At 40.8% G+C, this 18756-nt stretch overlaps 1 protein-coding gene across 2 annotated transcripts in view; it reads left to right on the forward strand.

The window, feature by feature from the left end:
• The window catches only part of cadm1a (cell adhesion molecule 1a), a 404039-nt gene that overhangs the window by 182618 nt on the left and 202665 nt on the right, over positions 1–18756 (forward strand). The window lies entirely within an intron of this gene.

Below are 18756 nucleotides of genomic sequence, written 5' to 3' on the forward strand. Positions count from 1 at the left end.
TTTTTGCAACCAGGGGCAACAGCCATCACTGAGCACAACACCCGACCGATTTGTACTGCTGAAAAAATCTGAGATGTGAACAGCAATTCAAGAGGTCTGGAACCAGTCAGAGAGCCTCCTACAATCCTTGGAACCAAGGCCTGTTTTGTAATCCATCCCCAGATAATTGTAGAGCAACTCATTTATTGCAAACCAATACAATTTAATGTGGTTAATTGTGACACAAGATATCAAGGTGTTTAAGTAAAACAGTAGACCTGTGAGCACAGAACTGAGAAACTGTGGCTTGCACCGCAGTCAGGAAATCATTTTGGTAACGTACAATAATACAGTCCTGTACTACTTTTTGTACAGTTGGTACAGGATAAATAACGTAAGGCTTTACGTCAAGTCATTTTCTTCATTCTCACCATTTCTCTGAACGTTAGCCTATGTAGTACTTCCAATAAAATGTGTTGACGTCATTAATATTTCACACAAGGGTGCTTCAAAATAATTTTTCCGACACAGTTTACAGCTTTGCAAGTGTGATTTCTCAAGTTTATTTTTGGTCTACTGGCTCCTTAACAATGATGATACAGTGGTGTGAAAAAGTGTTTGCCCCCTTCCTCATTTCCTGTTCCTTTGCATGTTTGTCACACTTAAGTGTTTCGGAACATCAAACCAATTTAAACAATAGTCAAGGACAACACAAGTAAACACAAAATGCAATTTGTAAATGAAGGTGTTAATTATTAAAGGTGAAAAAAAATCCAAACCATCATGGCCCTGTGTGAAAAAAGTGATTGCCCCCTAAACCTAATAACTGGTTGGGCCACCCTTAGCAGCAACAACTGCAACCAAGCGCTTTGCGATAACGTGCAATGAGGCTTTTTACAGCGTCCTGGAGGAATTTTGGCCCACTCATCTTTGCAGAATTGTCCTAATTCAGTTACATTAGAGGGTTTTCGAGCATGAACGGCCTTTTTAAGGTCATACCACAACATCTCAATAGGATTCAGGTCAGGACTTTGGCTAGCCACTCCAAAGTCTTCATTTAGTTTTTTCTTCAGCCATTCGGTGGTGGACTTGCTGGTGTGTTTAGGATCATTGTCCTGCTGCAGAACCCAAGTTCGTTTCAGCTTGAGTACACGAACAGATGGTCGGACATTCTCCTTCAGGATCTCTTGGTAGACAGCAGAATTCATAGTTCCTTTTATCACGGCAAGTCTTCCAGGTCCTGAAGCAGCAAAACAGCCCCAGACCATCACACTACCACCACCATATTTTACAGTTGGTATAATGTTCTTTTATGAAATGCAGTGTTCCTTCTACGCCAGATATACTTGGACACACACCTTCCAAAGAGTTCCACTTTTGTCTCATCGGTCCACAGAATGTTGTCCCAAAAGTCTTGGGGATCATCAAGATGTGTTCTGGAGAAATTGAGACAAGCTTTGATGTTCTTTTTGCTCAGCAGTGGTTTTCTCCTTGGAACTCTGCCATGCAGGCCATTTTTGCCCAGTCTTTTCCTGATGGTGGAGGCATGAACGCTGACCTTAACTGAGGCAAGTGAGGCCTGCAGTTCTTGGACGTTGTTGTGGGGTCTTTGTGACCTCTTGATGAGTCGCCGCTGCGCTCTTGGGGTAATTTTGGGCGGCCGGCCACTCCTGGGAAGGTTCACCACTGTTCCATGTCTTCGCCATTTGTGGATAATGGGTCTCACTGTGGTTCGCTGATTCCCAAAGCTTTGGAAATGGCTTTATAACCCTTTCCAGACTAATAGATCTCAATTACTTTCTTTCTCAATTGTTCCTGAATTTCTTTGGGTCTCGGCATGATGTGTAGCTTTTAAGAATCTTCTGGTGGACCTTACTGTGTCAAGCAGCTCCTATTTAAGTGATGCTTTGATTGTGAACAGGTGTGGCAATAATCAGGCCTGGGTGTGGCTAGAGAAATTGAACTCAGGTGTGGACAACCACAGTTATAGTATGTTTTAACAAGGGGGGCAATCACTTTTTCACACAGGGCCATGATGTTTTGGATTTTTTTTCTCCTTTAATAATAAACACCTTCATTTACAAATTGCATTTTGTGTTTACTTGTGTTGTCCTTGACTTTTTGTTTAAATTGGTTTGATGTTCAAACACTTAAGTGTGACAAACATGCAAAGGAACAGGAAATGAGGAAGGGGGGCAAACACTTTTTTCACACCACTGTATGTATAGCTAATTGCATGCTAATTTACATATATGTGCTGCCATTGCAAAGACGTGCAAATCTGCAAAGATGTGTCTCAGATTATTTCAGCAACTACTGTGTAGTTATATCACAGCACCGTGGCTGCCGCTGCTGAGCAAATTTATGATGGTGGTTGTTTGTCAAATCACTGCTTTTGCTAATGATAGATCCTCCTATTCAACAGAGTAACAATGCCTTTAGGTAGAACAGCCCAGGTCACAAGCTTAGAACTGAGTTTCTACTTTGTTTACTTCAAATTGCATTTCTTCCTTTAGGGCACCTGCGGCCAGTACACATCATTTTCTTGCATTGTGACTTTAGATCTTTAGGCCACCAATGGAGGTTTTTTGAAAAACAGAACAAGTGCAGAGAGCAAATGTTTTTGTGGTAGACTTGATTGTTGATTTCACTGACTTAATGATGACTTCTTCCCAGCTGCCTCCCACACAAAGGCACACACAGAATCTTTGCTAGTGTATATTTTATCATCTCCCAGAGATACAGTAGCTACTACAACCAGACTGACTGAGCAGTGGAAAGAAGCTGGGTTTCCTTTTTGCTTTCAGCCATGTGCCAGCCATAATCTACTGGAGTATCTTATTCCACAAATCTGCAATGTGCAACATTTTAACATCAGAATAACAATAAATAAATATGATATGGGCTCCTAGCAGCAGTGCCTTCTGCTTAATTTGCCAGATGCTCTAGAGGTACAATAAAGTAATGAAGTGGGAGGTGTCCAGGGTTCTGGAAGTAAAAGTTCTGCTGGTTTTCTGGAGTTCTCCCAAGGCTTGGATGGGCATGGAACACTCAAATAATCAGTATAAAAAGTGAAAGGTACAGTACAGACAAGACTGTTAATCTTTAGAAGTCAACTATGATTTCCAAGGAGCATGTAGTGTAAGTCATTGAGTCTCTTGTGCTAACAGCAATCTGACACCATATATTGCACTGTTTATTCTTCTCCCAGCAGAAGTCAGTAAGAAATGGCACAGACAAAGTGGCTACTTGTCATACAGTAAAAAAGTGCTATACATTTTTAAAGGTTATGAGGTGTGTTTGCAGTCTACAGATGTATTTGTTTTGGACATGGCACATATACATCCATGTAATAAAACCACAAACGGACATAAAATCCTCCAGAAATTGATTGAAGCAAGAAAATGTTGAGCATAACTGCAGTGGTGAGAGTCTTTTAACTGATAAGAAAACCCAGCTGAGCCAGAGAGAGTACAGCTGCCCCCCATCCCCACCTGCACATTCCTCCATGCTTGGTTGGCTCGGCTAAGAGTAGTCAAGTGCAATGGAAACCTCAGACGATGCCGAGGCTCCATTCGCACCTCACCGAACTTGCCGCACTTCCAATTCCCAGCTAGTCCCTGACCAACCTCCTGGCCTCCCTGTTCCTCCTCTTCCTCTTTCTAACACCTCGGCAGCCTCATCCCACTATCACTGCTGCCCATGCCACCTTTGTTACTGCACAGATTGTGGGAGGTGGGGAGCTTGCCCACTGGCCCATGTCAGGTTTGTACTCAAACATCAGAAACATTAATTGCTCAGTGTAGCGTGAGTAAAGGCAAGAGTGCCTGAAAAGGAATAATTTTAAGAATGTTTTCTAGCGTAGACAAGTATCAATGCTTCGTGCAGGGGTTTCTGATATAATGACATAAATGCTAGCAAAACATGAGCCAATGTTAAATGATTCAAGTGACAATATGCTACATAATGTCATTGCTTGCAGACACTTTGGGCTAGCAGATGTGCAGTTGGAAGCTGTGCTAAACCCATAGAGAACTGGTAAAGGCTCTGCCTGCGATCATAGAACTTGATTCATCAAGACATAATTAATATTATGTTTGTCTCAAAGGAAATAAATAATGTAAAAGAAACTATTGTTGTTGTGAAATTATTGTTTCTACCAGCTCTGCTTTTTCAGAGCTGGCACTTTAATATTGTTATGTTGTAGGTTAATTCAGTAAATGCTTTTGTACACGTTTTTTTTCCTGCTACAGTAGAGAATCCTGCTCATGGGGCCTTTTTGATGCAAGAAGTCTCGTCTAGCAGTGTCGTGGTGAATCACGACATTGACATGACTGTCAATCCAATTATCTTAGATAAAAAGAAATGTGAAATTAATTTAGTAATCATTTCTAGAAGTTAGCAGAGGTCATGTCAGACACATCCTGTGGAAGAGTGAGAGGTATCCCTGTAGAGCACGTTTTTTTGGAAATCCTGGCGTACATTTCATTAGCCATTTGCCTTAAAGTGTGTTTACGTGTGTGCATAAATGCATCTCAGTGGGCGTTTAAAAAAGCACCCAGAGACAAAGCAGTTATTCAGGCAGAACAAAACAAAATTGTGCATTTGGGAGGAAAACAATTCCCACTGTTGAGGGACTCGGGGAGGGAATAATTCTTGGATGCCAGGCAGCAAAAAAAAGACATTTAACAAATGATTTCACAAGACCAAGGGAAAATAAAGAAATGAGCTCAGGCAAGAAACGGATGACACAGATGTGCTACTGAGCTTTCATCTGAGTCTGGGCGTCCCATACATCTCAGGGACGCTGCATGGCCATTAGGTATTTAGCAGTGTTGCATACCAACACTTAAACATGCTGAGTGTAGTGGGAGGGGAAGAGGGAAACTGCTGGCTGTCCTCTGGTTGCTCAGCATGAGTTATATTTGCTAAAAGAAAAACAGTGTAGTTCTCTCTCTCTCTCTCTCTCTCTCTCTCTCTCTCTCTCTCTCTCTCTCTCTCAAACCTAATGTATGAAAGACACAAGAACGTCCAGGAGCCAGATGCATAAACCTCTGTGTAGGTGCATTACTAAACTGAAATAGTACGTACAAAGACAGAAAAATGCACTTTTATTGTTGGATTGATAAAGCCATGGGTATGCACATTTTGGTTTTATCAATTTCATTCATTGTGACACGGGGCGCACGTTTACAAGCCTCATTTCAAGTCCCACATTTAGTCATAAACTGAAGATTTAAATATGACCTTAAGTTGATACTTTGCCAATTTCAATCCAGCTCTGTGTCATCTTTGTGTGGTCAGTGTGTTTAGAGAAACTGTGTGTGTCTCAGTGGACCTGCGTGACGCGTTTCGCATCATCCAGCAGATTTCAGCAGACCTCTGCTGCACCGTGCTCCGTGTGCGGGAAGCCACACACTGTTTATCTAAACACACTGCCCACACTACCATGACACAGAGCTGGATTTAAATCAGCAATACACCTCTTTAATTACCTATTTGCACATCAATAATTCTTCTTCACCAGTCTATTGACCCGTGAATGTAAAGAATGGCAAATTTATGTTGCATCATCGATGTTCTGCAATAAGGCCAGAGTTGTCACCCTTACTTATGACTATGGCTATGTCTATTTATAGCACCTGTACTATCATTAATTCATCACAAACAGCAGTGATGTCTTAATTCAGAGATGTGGACTCAAGTCATGTATCTAAGACTTCAGCCTCCTGACTGGAATGACTTTATATCGTCCCCAAGCCAAAAACATTACAATTATTGTTATATAAAGTATATATATATATATAGTACTTTTGTAATTCCTTTGTATTATCACATTTATATATAACAACTATGCTTTGGTGGGAAAGACAACCCCACATGGCAACATGCAAATCATCAGAAATGATGAATTATTGTAACTGTCACAGGAAAAATGATACCATGGCACACCTGATCACTTTATATTTTTAAATTAAGTTTATTTGGAAGTAATACAAACCTCTGAAAATATTCTTTTTTTTTTTCAAACTTCTTTTTGTCCTACCTCAAAACATCAGAAGATAATAATTCTCTTTTTTTTATATAATTATTTTAGACTTCACAAAGTACTTTACAATACAGGATAAGATGAAAAGAAGATAAATACAAGGGATTCAAATGATGCATCCAATGTACGGAAAATAATAACACTGAGCACACTAAAGTAATTGTTTGAATGTGCCGAATGCCTTTGATTGGCATTTTACAGATCCATGCAAAGACTACAAAAGTCATGCACGATCAGTGAAATTGGCTTGCAACCAATATTTTTTTAGTGATTGGATTCTTTTTCTTACCTAAGTTTTCATGCCCATCTTACATCATATTTGGCCATTGCGTGTAAATACCAGTTTATGTGTGGGGAATGCTGTCATTTATATTATTTATGCATCTGGCTCCAGATGTACTGTACAGCAGTGACTGTCAGGGGCTCTGTGGGCTAGGGAAGAGTGTTTTCTCTTTGTGTCCCACTTGGAACATAATAAAGATCTTCGCAATAATGCACTGGATCTGACAGGTTTGCTGCTAAAGCAACAGCCACGATTTCAGCCTTCAGTGTTTTTCTGCAGCAAACTGTGGCACTGCAACAAAGTAACACCCAATGCAATGGCTCTCCTGGGCTTCCACATAAAAGACCACAGCAGCTGTTCCACCATTTTAAAGCTTACCAGTTTGCTATATTCTCCATCACCCTCCACCTCTCTCTCATTCTCCCATTCCTTCCCATCTCTCTCTCTCTCTCTCTCTCTCTCTCTCTCTCTCTCTCTCTCTCTCTCTCTCACACCTGAGGGTGTGATTAGCAGAGTCGATTAGCCTGCACTAATCAGGCTAAAACACAGACTGACAGATGTAGAATGCCGAAAATTACTTTTTTTTCTGCTAACTTTTTCTTTCCCCAAGTGATTTCCTTAAATTAGTGAAGGGCGTCCTGCCACAATCCATCATCAGAGTAATTGTGTGTGTGTGTGTGTGTGTGTTTGTCTGTCTTCATACATAGTAGATTGTAGACAGCCCCATGTCAGTACAAGCTTCTCTTGAAATAAACACACCTTCATGGTGTTGCCTTGCCTCTGCAGCTTTTATTGTTATTTCAATCAGAATCTGAGAATGTATGTGAAAGACATTTCTGTCAATACAGAGTTCATATTTCCCATCTGCACTCTGACCTTTTTACTCACTGTGAGCTTTTTTCTTTGGAGCTTAGCACAATAAGAGTAGACAGCAGGAATTTATAACACATCCCAACCCCGAGGGGGACATCAGAAGAATCAGAGCCACAGTAAGATGCTGGGTCGGGTCGAAACTGATAAAAATGCTTCAATGGTAAATAAAGCCAGCATGGTGAGCAAAACATTGAGGAAGCAGAGGAAAAAAATTAGCCTTGCAATGTCCAAAGTAGAAAAACACCTCCTCTAAAGCTCACAAAGTAACACATTGTATGTTACAGTTACAGGATGAGCCCGGCGCAGTGACTGTGTGCACCTTCCTTCAGCTTTGTCATCACAGTGAGGTTTCCAGGTTTGGTACCATCCTGCCTGTACAGAGACCCATACTAAAACCCATGCCCACCGACTCTATCTGGCAACCCGCTTTCTAGCTGGAGACACTGCACTTTCTGGGCGGATAGATACTGAATAGAACTGTTTCATTTCAAGAAGTAGTTTCCACATTTCTGTTCGCATATTATTTCAAGAAATTATTTACAACAATACATTTATGATAATAACCATATTTTTCCCAAAATGTTGTTACAGCAAATTGGTAAAAAGCCAGTCTAACATTGGTAAAAACATGTCATTGTTGCTTCCCACTTCATGTAATATTGTTTACACTATATTTTATCTTTAGTTACCTTCAGTTCACACATACAGTGATTTTTTTGTTCGTGTCTGTTGCTGTTTTCATTGTCATGGGTGCACATGATGCGTAGAGTCACAATTCTCAACCAACAACACAACCAACACAGACGTAGGGGATTTATTTCCCAGTAGCTGCAATCCAATGGACAAAACTGTGTGTGTAAGCAATTGAGGGGTTATGTCCTTGATGATGGGAGGAGTGGGATCCACACATGAAAAAGGGTGAACCTCCTATGTGTTACACCCTCCAGTTAACTCCCTTGCTGGCAGACATTAAGTAGCCTGGCAACACTGTGTGATACCAAGGGGCCACAGAGGTAGCGCTGTCTCATATCTGTCCACTTCGTCCTTCAGCCAACAGTGGACTTGGCAATGACAAGGACTGCAGTGCAGATGCAACTGGGGAGAAAAGGAGAAAACAAAAATAACTGTGCAATATCTAAACTCAGATGATAAAACAAGTACAAGAAGTAGCAAAAGCAGGTGGGGACCTTCTTGTATTTTCACCCACTTCTATCACCCTTAATGATAATATCTTGTCTTCCCTGCTATGCCAGCCAGAAGAATTCTCTTTCCGACACCCTTAACAATGTCTGCTCTCCATTAATATGCCACCTCTTCCACCTCAGCCAAGTGTAAAAGCTTTCATTTCCATTTCATTTATTAGTGCAAAATTTTAAATGTGCATAAAAAATCAGTGGATGGAAACCAACTTAACGCAAATAACATTGGCAGTAAGATAATGAGCAGGACATGACAGCTTGAATAGACTGCTTTGTAAAGTGGGGCTCAGGATGTTTGGACAAGTGTGTAGATTGTGTCATGTTGGTCGTGGTAGCTTGACGCATGAGTTGTCTGCTTGAACCCTTCGCAAGGTTGACTTCATATTTATGTACCCCTTCCTTCCATTCATGTAGTGTAATGTAGTGCTGAGCTTGTATAGTCTCACAGGATGTTCCTTGATGATTAACACTGCTACAAAATCCCAGTGTCTGTACACACAGTGTTTCCATTCTCACCGGGGACTGGGGAATTTGACATTGCATACTAATCATACAGCATTACGTTCCTGTCACAACAAACACCTCAAGGTCCAATCATGTGTGTAAGTAAACATAGGTCTGAACTTGGTAAACTAGCTTCTTGGCTATTAAACCATGGCTTTATCCTTTTCAAAATGTATTGCAGCTCAGAACTTTGTTACTTCAAAGTAAAAGAGGCAGATGTTTAATTTGGCCTTGAGCGTTTTGTGCTTTGTGGGGAGTTAATGCTTAAATGTTTTCTTGCAAGACCATGTAATCCTCTATGTGATCAAGAAAGCATGAGGTTTGAGGGTTGGGGGAAATGACGTGGATTGAGTAATCCCCCAGGGTCTTACTGCACTTGGAAAACGAGAGACGTCCCCTATGGTCTTTGCATGTAGTTAAAAAATGATGTCTTTTCTGCACACCGCTCTGCTTTCCCCCTCATCAATTTAATAATATATGAAAACTATTATTTATATGAAACGTTAGCATCAGCCAGGAGCCTTTGAAACAACACATTTTAAACATGAGGCAGTGGTCCAATATTGCATTTTGAAAATGGTAGTACTGCATTTGTTCTGTTGTAATACATGTAACATGTGTTTAACTGAAATCAGTCACACTGTGAGAGGGTTACTCACAGCAGGAGAGACCTTATTTTGCAGTGTGCCTTGCTTTGAGCAGCTGCACTGACCAACGGAATAAATAATTTTAAATGAGACCACTATGGTAATTTTTTTTACGAACATGACTTTAGAATGTATCAAAAGCTGTTCGCATTCAGTTCGAGCTGAGTCTAAAATGATAATTATGCATCGGTAGCTGGATTATCCAGTCTGCCTTCCTTTTCACAAGTAAAAGTGAAAAGCAATGGCAGAGGCCCCTACAGCAATGCCTAGGGGCTGCAATAAATTTTAATCCGCATGGACATACTGATGATTTCTTAAAGCATTACCAGTAATGGGGGTAAAAATGTAAAGCATGACCTTATGATGACATCACAGAATAAGTTATGGAATCACCAGATTTAAGAGAGTTCTTTGTCTGGGGAGCAGGAATGTACTCACTAAGGCTATGTTCTCACTTGGCATCTTTTTTGACAAGAAAAAGTTGACTAGGGTGTTTTTGTAGTGAAAAAAAAAGCTGGCAGCATTTTTATTCCAAAAAGCAGCCTAAAGCATCTTTTGTTGCTATAACAACAGCTACTGTTACAGTATCCTAGCTAGGGCGCTATATGGAGCGGTGCTAACGTTAGATAAAACAAAGCGGTGGAGTGAGCTAGAGAAAGAACAGAGAGAGAGAGAGTGGTGCTGCTAATGCTACATAAAACAAAGCGAGTTCCCTGTACAGGGAGCACCTGGTCATATGGTATAACTCGCTGTGCTCCAACTTCATTTTTTCTTATTGTTGTGAAAACAACAGGTCTGGCTACTCCGCTTGTCATTGGTCGGCTGTCAAAAAAGCACTTGACGTAGGGCGTTTTTTTTCAGAAAAGTTGAACTTTTTTCAACTTCAAAAAGACATGTTGGCATTTAAAAAAGCACTCAGGACTTTTTTGAAAACGCGGTTTATTCCATAAGATTAAAATGTAAAACAGACGCTGGCAGCTTGAAAAAATAAAATAGGATAAGTGTGCACATATATATAACTGTCATCATACTGTCTTTTTACAATATACAGTATTACTATATGTGCACAAGTATGCACACCTGGTTCATACCTTGCAGTGGGCCAAAGTGTTGGTCAAGGGAAAAATGTAACCCAAAGATGGCGCTGAATGTAAAGTCAGGGGTTCATCATTAGGGGTTGGCCATTGGGTACTACGAATATTTATACCAAATGGCATGGCAACTTGACCAGTAGTTGTAGAGAGATCTTGCTCTGGACCAACATGTCAGATGTTGAGACTGACTGTCGGACTTTGTTATATATGTATCAAAGTGTATATATATATCGGGCCACACAATACTGGGTTGAACCAACAACACAACATGTCACCACGGATTCCTGTTAGTCTTCTCTTTCATTATGTATGTCACTGCAACAGCATGTCTTTGAGCTGTGGCACCCCATAACTTACTTGAAAGCAAACCTGCAGTAGAATAGACCATGTTAGCTTCTTACTGTGGCAAGTACATTATAGGTTCACTTCAAAGACATTAATGACACAAAGCGCCTAAGCTGCAATGCTGTTATCCTTTAAGCGAGGTATATAATGCCCAGTCCACTGGATTGTTTGAGGCAGGCTGAGTTGTTACTGTTACAAAGGGGAATTTCACATGACTGACCAGCCTGCCATGCTGTGCTTCGCTCCATCCTGACAGATAAAGACTTTAGTTGCGCCTTGTTACTGTGTTGCACTGCAACAAAACAATTTGCCTTGGCTTAAGGTCTGTAGCTTTTGTCATTTTGTAACACATGGGCAGGAAAGATGGGAGTAGCTGTCTGACAGCTGTAGACTTTCTGCTAACAGTGGTGCTCCCCTTCAACAAGTTTCTTTCAAGATGAAAGCCCTGCATGCTTTTATCCCACTTCCATATTTGATATACAAGCAGGGGTTGTGGCTCTGTTCTTGTCTCAAAGTGACATTGTGTCATTTGATCTTGGCAGACGGGAAGACATCTGAGGCCTGATTGGGTTAGAAAAAACATTGACGAGCGCATTTGACACTGTGCTAAAATATGTGCCATCCTGCTTTGAAGAGACAATTAACATGGGAGCCAATTGCTGTTGCCTTTTTTCTTTGTCTTCTCTGTCCTGTCATAACAGTGGACTGACATCTTTTTGTAGTGTGGTGCTCATTTAGCATCACCCTGACTTGAGAAAATTGGGTAAAAGATCCAAATTCTGTAGCAGTCTGGAAGACACCTCATAGGCTGCTAGGTCGCTAGATAAAATGTTACTTGTATGACATCCTTTGGCAACACTTCTGCCAAATCTACTCTTTTGTCATGCAAGACATACAATTAATTAACCTCCTGACTTACTGATAACTTGCTGCTAAATTGGTCCAAAGCAGAACTCATTTGGCTGAAACTATTTGTCCCTGAAGCCAGAGGTAGCTTCTGTGACATGAGAGGAAAGTAGGGTAAAGTTTAGAACATGAAATCTCAAAAAGGAGGACATTTTCTATTCTCCCCCTTAATTAGCTCATGCCCACATATCCACCCTCACCTAAAAGTTTCTAAATATGTCGATCGGCCTCATTAGAGGAGTAGAGCTCTGCAGTCTGGGATGTGTGATCAATGGCCCAAACTGAGAGTAGACCCATGCTGATCACTTGCTGAATCCCACTTCTGATAGGAGTTGTTGTTCAGCACCAGCAGAGCTAACTCAGTTGATTAAATATTCCCTCCGTTTTCCTCCCATCTCTGCAGGCCTGAGTGATTGCCTGGGATGGGATAGGAGGGCTTGGAGAGACAGAGAGAGAGAGAGAGAGAGAGAGAGAGAGAGAGAGAGAGAGAGAGAGAGAGAGAGAGAGAGAGAGAGAGACTGATGGAGGAATTGTGGGTTTAGCTGAGAGCACAACCTTGGCAAGTGCACGCAACCCACAGCAGATAATATGATTATCTTGGGAGAAAAAAACTAAACAAAACAAAGAACCCCACCTCGCCGCATTATAGAAAGGAAGATGTAAGAGTTGTGTCTTCCATACAGGCTTTAATTCAACAATATTTACTGGATGCCATGCTCATTTTTATCTATGCCACCAGCTTAAGAAATATTAATAAATAAATCATAAACCAATACCATGGTCCAGGGTGTATTATATTGCGGGGATGACAAGAAGCTCACTAATGCAGTGGAATTGTGCAGCATTTGTCAGTGGGAGTGAAAAATATGACGATCTAGCACATCAATCAGGGTTGCCATTTCAACATAGCAGTATTGAACAGTGTGGATTAGCCACCCACTGTGTGGAATCAGTGAGGATGATTTTTTTTTTTTCATCCACTGTCCCTCTTTTGTCTATACTGTCACTGTGTGTCTCAAAGTAATTATCAGCTGATGAATGTTTTCCAGCTCCCTCTCTGCGTTGTAGCTGTTGTCCTCTGGTAGATGCTGAAAAGAACTGTGGTACAGCAATTTCATATCTTAAGTTTTAAGTTCGGAAGCCTCCACTCAAAAACAGACAGGGTTCATGTGGTTTAATTCGTTCTCAGAATCAGCATAGTTTTTGCTCCACAGGTCCCGCTGTTTAAGATTTCCATCCATTAGTCTCGGATGAACTGCATTTTTAAAGAAAAACTACAGTTTCACACAGCTTAGATTTAATTATTTTTTTCTATCTCCGGCCATCAGTTCTATTGTTATGATAACACTGTAACCCACTACTACTACTACTACTACTATTACGCTAAAAATCCCGTTGGACCGACAAGGAGCAGTCGCATGATCAGACAGGTTGTAAAAAAAAAAAAAGCTGACTTTATAGGCAGCTTATGTAAACTTTTACTTATGTAAAAAGTCACATACTTTGAACTCCCGACCATCCATCTGATCTCCTTCCTAAGAGGTTTTGCAGCTGTATCACAATTATTGCACCTTTTAATACTGAGAGAGCGCAGCCATTATATGGATGACTGCAAGAGGTCGCTAGTCAGGAAAACATTAGTCTCGCTTTGCCAGACGTTCCTCCACAGCGCTGCAGAGGAGGGTCTGGCGAGACCACACAGCATTCTGGGATGGGAGAAAAACTCTGGTTTATTTCTTTAAACCAATCACAGCACCGGACACAGCTGAGGTGTCGCTGCAAAATAGCCTCGGGGAGGAACTTGTTTTGGTGGAACATGTGTACGTTAAAAAGTTGTTTTAGTCGTGCAACAGAAAACTCAGATTGGACAGATAGTCTAGCTAGCTGTCTGGATTTACCCTGCAGAGATCTGAGGAGCAGTTAACCATAGTCCTCAGAAATCCACCGGAGTTTAAAATTCCAACACAAAGAAAGCAGAAGGTAACGGACATCTGGTCGAAAAGGACATCCAGCGGAATTTCCGGCGGCAACAAGGTTATAGTCAAGGAACACCCTGGCATTCAAACAAATAACTTCTGCTGTTGTTTGTCCTGGTGAGGACAGCCTCCATCTGGAACTATGACCCACATTCATCTAGACATTTAATCTCATTCACATTGGGCTTTAGAGAGGATTTTCTTTTTTTACGTCATTAATCCTTTAAAGATTATTTTTGGCCATTTTTAGGCCTTTATTCGACTGGACAGCTGAAGACACGAAAGGGGAGAGAGAGGGGGAATGACATGCAGCAAATGGCCGTAGATCGGAGTTGAACCTGGGCCCGCTGCGTAGAGGAGTAAACCTCTATATATGGGCGCCCGCTTTACCAACGGAGCTAACTGGGCGCCCATGTTATTAATCCTTCTTAAAGGATTTTCTCTTCATGTTTTCACAAACTGAGTCTTGTTTTTTGCAATTTGGCCATCATTCTTGTCATCATTGATGATAACATTCTACTCATCAATGTCATTGATATAGTCACAGCTTTACAATGGAATCCAAAAGGGCAGTTGACATGAGCTACCACACAACAAGGTTGTTTGAAGGAATCCAAAGCCTAGAGCAAAGTTGAAAGTACCTGATGTTTTTATACAGCCACAAAACTTAGCAGGGAGGAGGTGTGGTGGAAGATGGATGGTTTGGTTAATGTTGGGTTCTTTCAACCATGACCATGGTTGTTTTCCAACCTAAATTAAGTAGTTCTTTTTAAGTATGTTCCCTGACTTCAAACAATATACCTAATTTCCAGAACCATGGAGGTGAACGATCAGAAAATGCTGATCGAAATCTTGACGTAACAGTTTTTGAAGGCACGACCAAACAGTGCCGTACTGCTGCGCTAATAGAGCGTTGGATCAGAATGGGTTGTTTTGGTAGGAAGTGAAACACTAGTTTGTCATTTAGTTTGAAGGACTTGTTGAAATTAGTTGTTTTGGAGAAAAAAAACTGGTAATGTTGACTTTTTACAACTGTTTGAGGCTGGTGCACTTTGCTGTAAAGCTCTATCTGTACTTGCTGCATCCTGTGATTTTCCCTGTGACATTGGTGGGTAAAATGTTGAAAGGTCCAAGTTTGATCCTTGCCTGCTTTGGCCTTTTTCTTTGACAACTCTTGCCTCTTGCTGCCAGAGAAGACATTTAGAGTCACCAAATATTATACTCTTGCTGAGGGTGAGAACAGAATATAGACTTCTGTCTGGACATGTTGTCTCCTGCTCAGTCTCTGGCTGTCTCCCTTTCTCTCACGTAGAGGAAATGGAAGCTGCTCGCTGGAGATAAGCCTCGCCTTGCCTGTGAATTGCAGCTGCCACTGTCAATATGCAGCGGCGTTTCGGTATCCATTTCTGCATGTCTTGTCATTGGCAGAAGTGACAGGTAGATTGGATGGAAGACCTGCGAGTTTGGGACGGGTCACCGGTTTGGGCATCTGACGCCTGGGATGCTGGTGTCAGCCCGCTGGCTATTGGCATTCAGACATGCAGCTCAATGTGCATTGAAAATGGGCCTGTGAAGTGAGACCAGGCTGAATGCATGTATTCCCTCCCAGAATGCATTGGATGAGGGGGATGCTGAATGAATGTGCTGGAAGTTTGAATGGAAAACATTGGTCATGCTTGTTTATTTATGCACTGTCAACAGGTCACATTTCACCTCATCAACACATGACAGTGACACACAGCAGATCTCATGTGCTAATATTACAGTTCATATAAAAAAATAATGATGGAAATTATGTAAGTGAAAACTTTCACCATGTCCTGAATCTCCCCGAGGCCTCTTGACCATTATTAAAATGACATTAAAAAAGCAATTCTATTTTCTCTCTCTCTCTCTCTCTCTCTCTCTCTTTAAATTCAAATGCAAAAGCCCTTGCAATTTCATTTTTAGGTTAAGGTTTCAACTTGGCTGCCAATTTGAAAATCAAAATGAGTCCATTTCAACATTCAATTTCATTATAATTATGGCATTGTTATAATTCAGAGTATACAAAACAAAATATCATTTAAATGTTGTCATACATAGTGCTCAAACACATGACACGTGGAATTTCAATTACACTACATTTCAGTTAGATCAAATTATATTACTAGCAGACAGTATACTTCCACATATAATAAAATACTAAAACAAAAGATTAATAAATCATGCATGCATGCTTAATGTGTCCCTAGCTACTGTTAAATGTGTAGTGTAAATGACTTGCTTGCATACTAACAGTGCTATGTGTTAAAATATGGTTTGATAAATGAGGCTCATTTTATTTAAACAGCACACCTACTAGGCGACAGCCAATTACCCTTGCGGGCCAGCATGCAGGAATTTGGTCCTCAATATGTTTTGACAGCGCGGTGCTATATCATAGTTAGCCCTGCAGACACACTCGTCAGCCTCATATTTGATCCTGAACACAAAAGCTGTCAGCCAGGTCAGAGGCTTGGGGGGTGGACATTGTCTGCAAACTGCAGCCATATCTTCCAACAAATGGGATACGAGTTTGATGTTGTGGTGGTGTGTCGTGGGAGGTGGGTGCAGTGACATTATAAAACTCACATAGGCAAGGTGACAGAATCCAGGCTACTAAAGCATGCAGAGGCCCTGAGAAAATAGCACTGTATAGAAAGCTCCATGCCTCAACCAATATTTTACTGAAAAGGAACAGCTGAAATAGCATTCTGAAATAAATAAGTATTTAGAAAATAAGCATATTATGTTCATGTTTTTTTTCCTCCAAACCCAACGTCTGAGGAGAATGTTGATATTAGTTTCATCCTATGTACCCAGTAGCCCCAGGGCATGGCGACCCAATTTCTACCAGGATATAGGTATCTGGAATGGGGAAAAAGCTCCTGGAAATACAAGCAAAACCATTGCATTTTGAATGGGATCAGATGGGTCGGCCAAACCATATCTGGAGGTAGTAGTGCACACGCCATGATCGGATGTGATCCCAATGTGGCGATTCAGAATGTATATAACGAGAATGCTTACCATGTGAAAATGTGCAAAGGCGTTATTCTTGAGATAACGGATGCAGGTACAGATCACATGTAATACCAGGAGTAAATGGGGTTGCTAATCCAACCTTAAAACCAAGACGTACAACAACTGCCTTGTTTACATCTTGTATTAGATAGTTAGATTCATCAAAAAGGTCCTACATCTCTGGCTACAGCAAGGTACACTTGATGTGAAGATAATGAGCAACCTGGCAAATTAGTTCTGAGAATGAGGCCCTTGATTAAATCACAGCAAACCTAACGTTATGCAACAAAGTAATATAAGCTTAAGAGATCCGCCTCTGAGCCGAGATACATTTTGACTTTATCTTATGTTGTGCTGCAATTCTTTTACTGTTATCATGCTTTTAGTTGTCTTCTGTATTAGTATTCCTATTGTTTAGTATTCATTTGTTTTGATTTTGTGTGCCTCTTCAGCACTGCATGATCAACTGTGGTTGCTTTAGAGGTGTTATGCAGATAAAGTAAAATCACCTCATAGATTTCAAGGTCTAACTTAATTATACATGTTCAAGCATTCACTCCCAACACTCGAATATAATAATAATAATATTGATGCTGTTAGTCATGGAAAACCTTAAAATGTGAATGGTCATATCTTGATTATGTACCTGTAATGATGCAGTACATTGGGGAGCTTTTATTGTAGTGTATACATATTTCATCCCTTAATGATCTTCATACCTGCCTCCCCCCCTCCACACTGTACTTTTACTCTATTGGAGCCATAAAGTAGTCTGCTCCATAAGTTATCTGATGCAAACTAGCTGCGGCATTCCAGCTTTAAGGTCAGCCAAGGATCCCTTGCTCCTGAGGCAGGAGGAAGGGAACAACTGTTCACGTGGAAACTCTGAGTGTGACTCTGTGTGTGTAATGTGCACAATCACCTGCAGTGAAGTAGGGCAGCATCCATGCACGCTCAGGCTTAAGTCAAAGGGACATGTTCATCATTTGCACCATGAACCTCTTGTTTATTCAAATACAGTTGTCATTGTATTTGTTTTGTATCCAATTTTAGTAAACGTCTATAATCTGAATCATAGGATCATATTTTCCTGAACTAACAAACTAAAAACACGGCTAAAAAAAAAGGCTAAAGCTTTTCAACCCTATTTTCCTATGTTGTAACCGGCAGCAACAGACCTGGCTGCAATGTAACCCTAAGGGGCAAATGTTTAGCATCAGTTTGGTCCACTAAAAGTGGATGAAAAGTAATTGGTCACCACAGTCATTACAATTTATATCCTCTGGAAACCATCAATATCTCTGCCAGATTTCATGGCACTTCATCCACTGCTATCAAGATACGTCACTTTACTTTGTTGGCAGCTGCTTTTATGTTGTCTTCAGGTGATATTGGGCGAACTCCAAAAATGACATTATGTTGCTTCGACTTCATCGAGTACACATTTAACTTGTTCAACGTTGCAAATGAGTGGGTTTTAATTAAAAGTAATCAACCTCGAAACAACTCACAATTTACCTTATTTCTTAAACTAAATACAGTTGTATTATTGTAATTACTTGCGATTTCATTTTTTTAATTACCTTGGACTGCTGACATTGGTGGATTTCATGCTATGTTAACTAGCTTATGTTGACGCATATTAGCAATTCATGACTCCAGGTGGGAAATATCAGAGCCGGCAAAAAAATCAACAACAAAACAAAAAGAAGGAAATTGGATGAAAGCAGGTTCCATCACAGTGTGGATGTTTCTGTTGAAAGGATGCTTTTTAATCAGGTTTTGGGTTCAACTGTTGGTAATGACGTTGTGCCTGTGCCTGTTTATTCAACAGCAGCAGTGCTGAAAAACAATTA

The sequence above is a fragment of the Sander vitreus genome, chromosome 13 (assembly GCF_031162955.1).
Source record: "Sander vitreus isolate 19-12246 chromosome 13, sanVit1, whole genome shotgun sequence".
NCBI classification, from domain to species: Eukaryota; Metazoa; Chordata; class Actinopteri; order Perciformes; family Percidae; genus Sander; species Sander vitreus.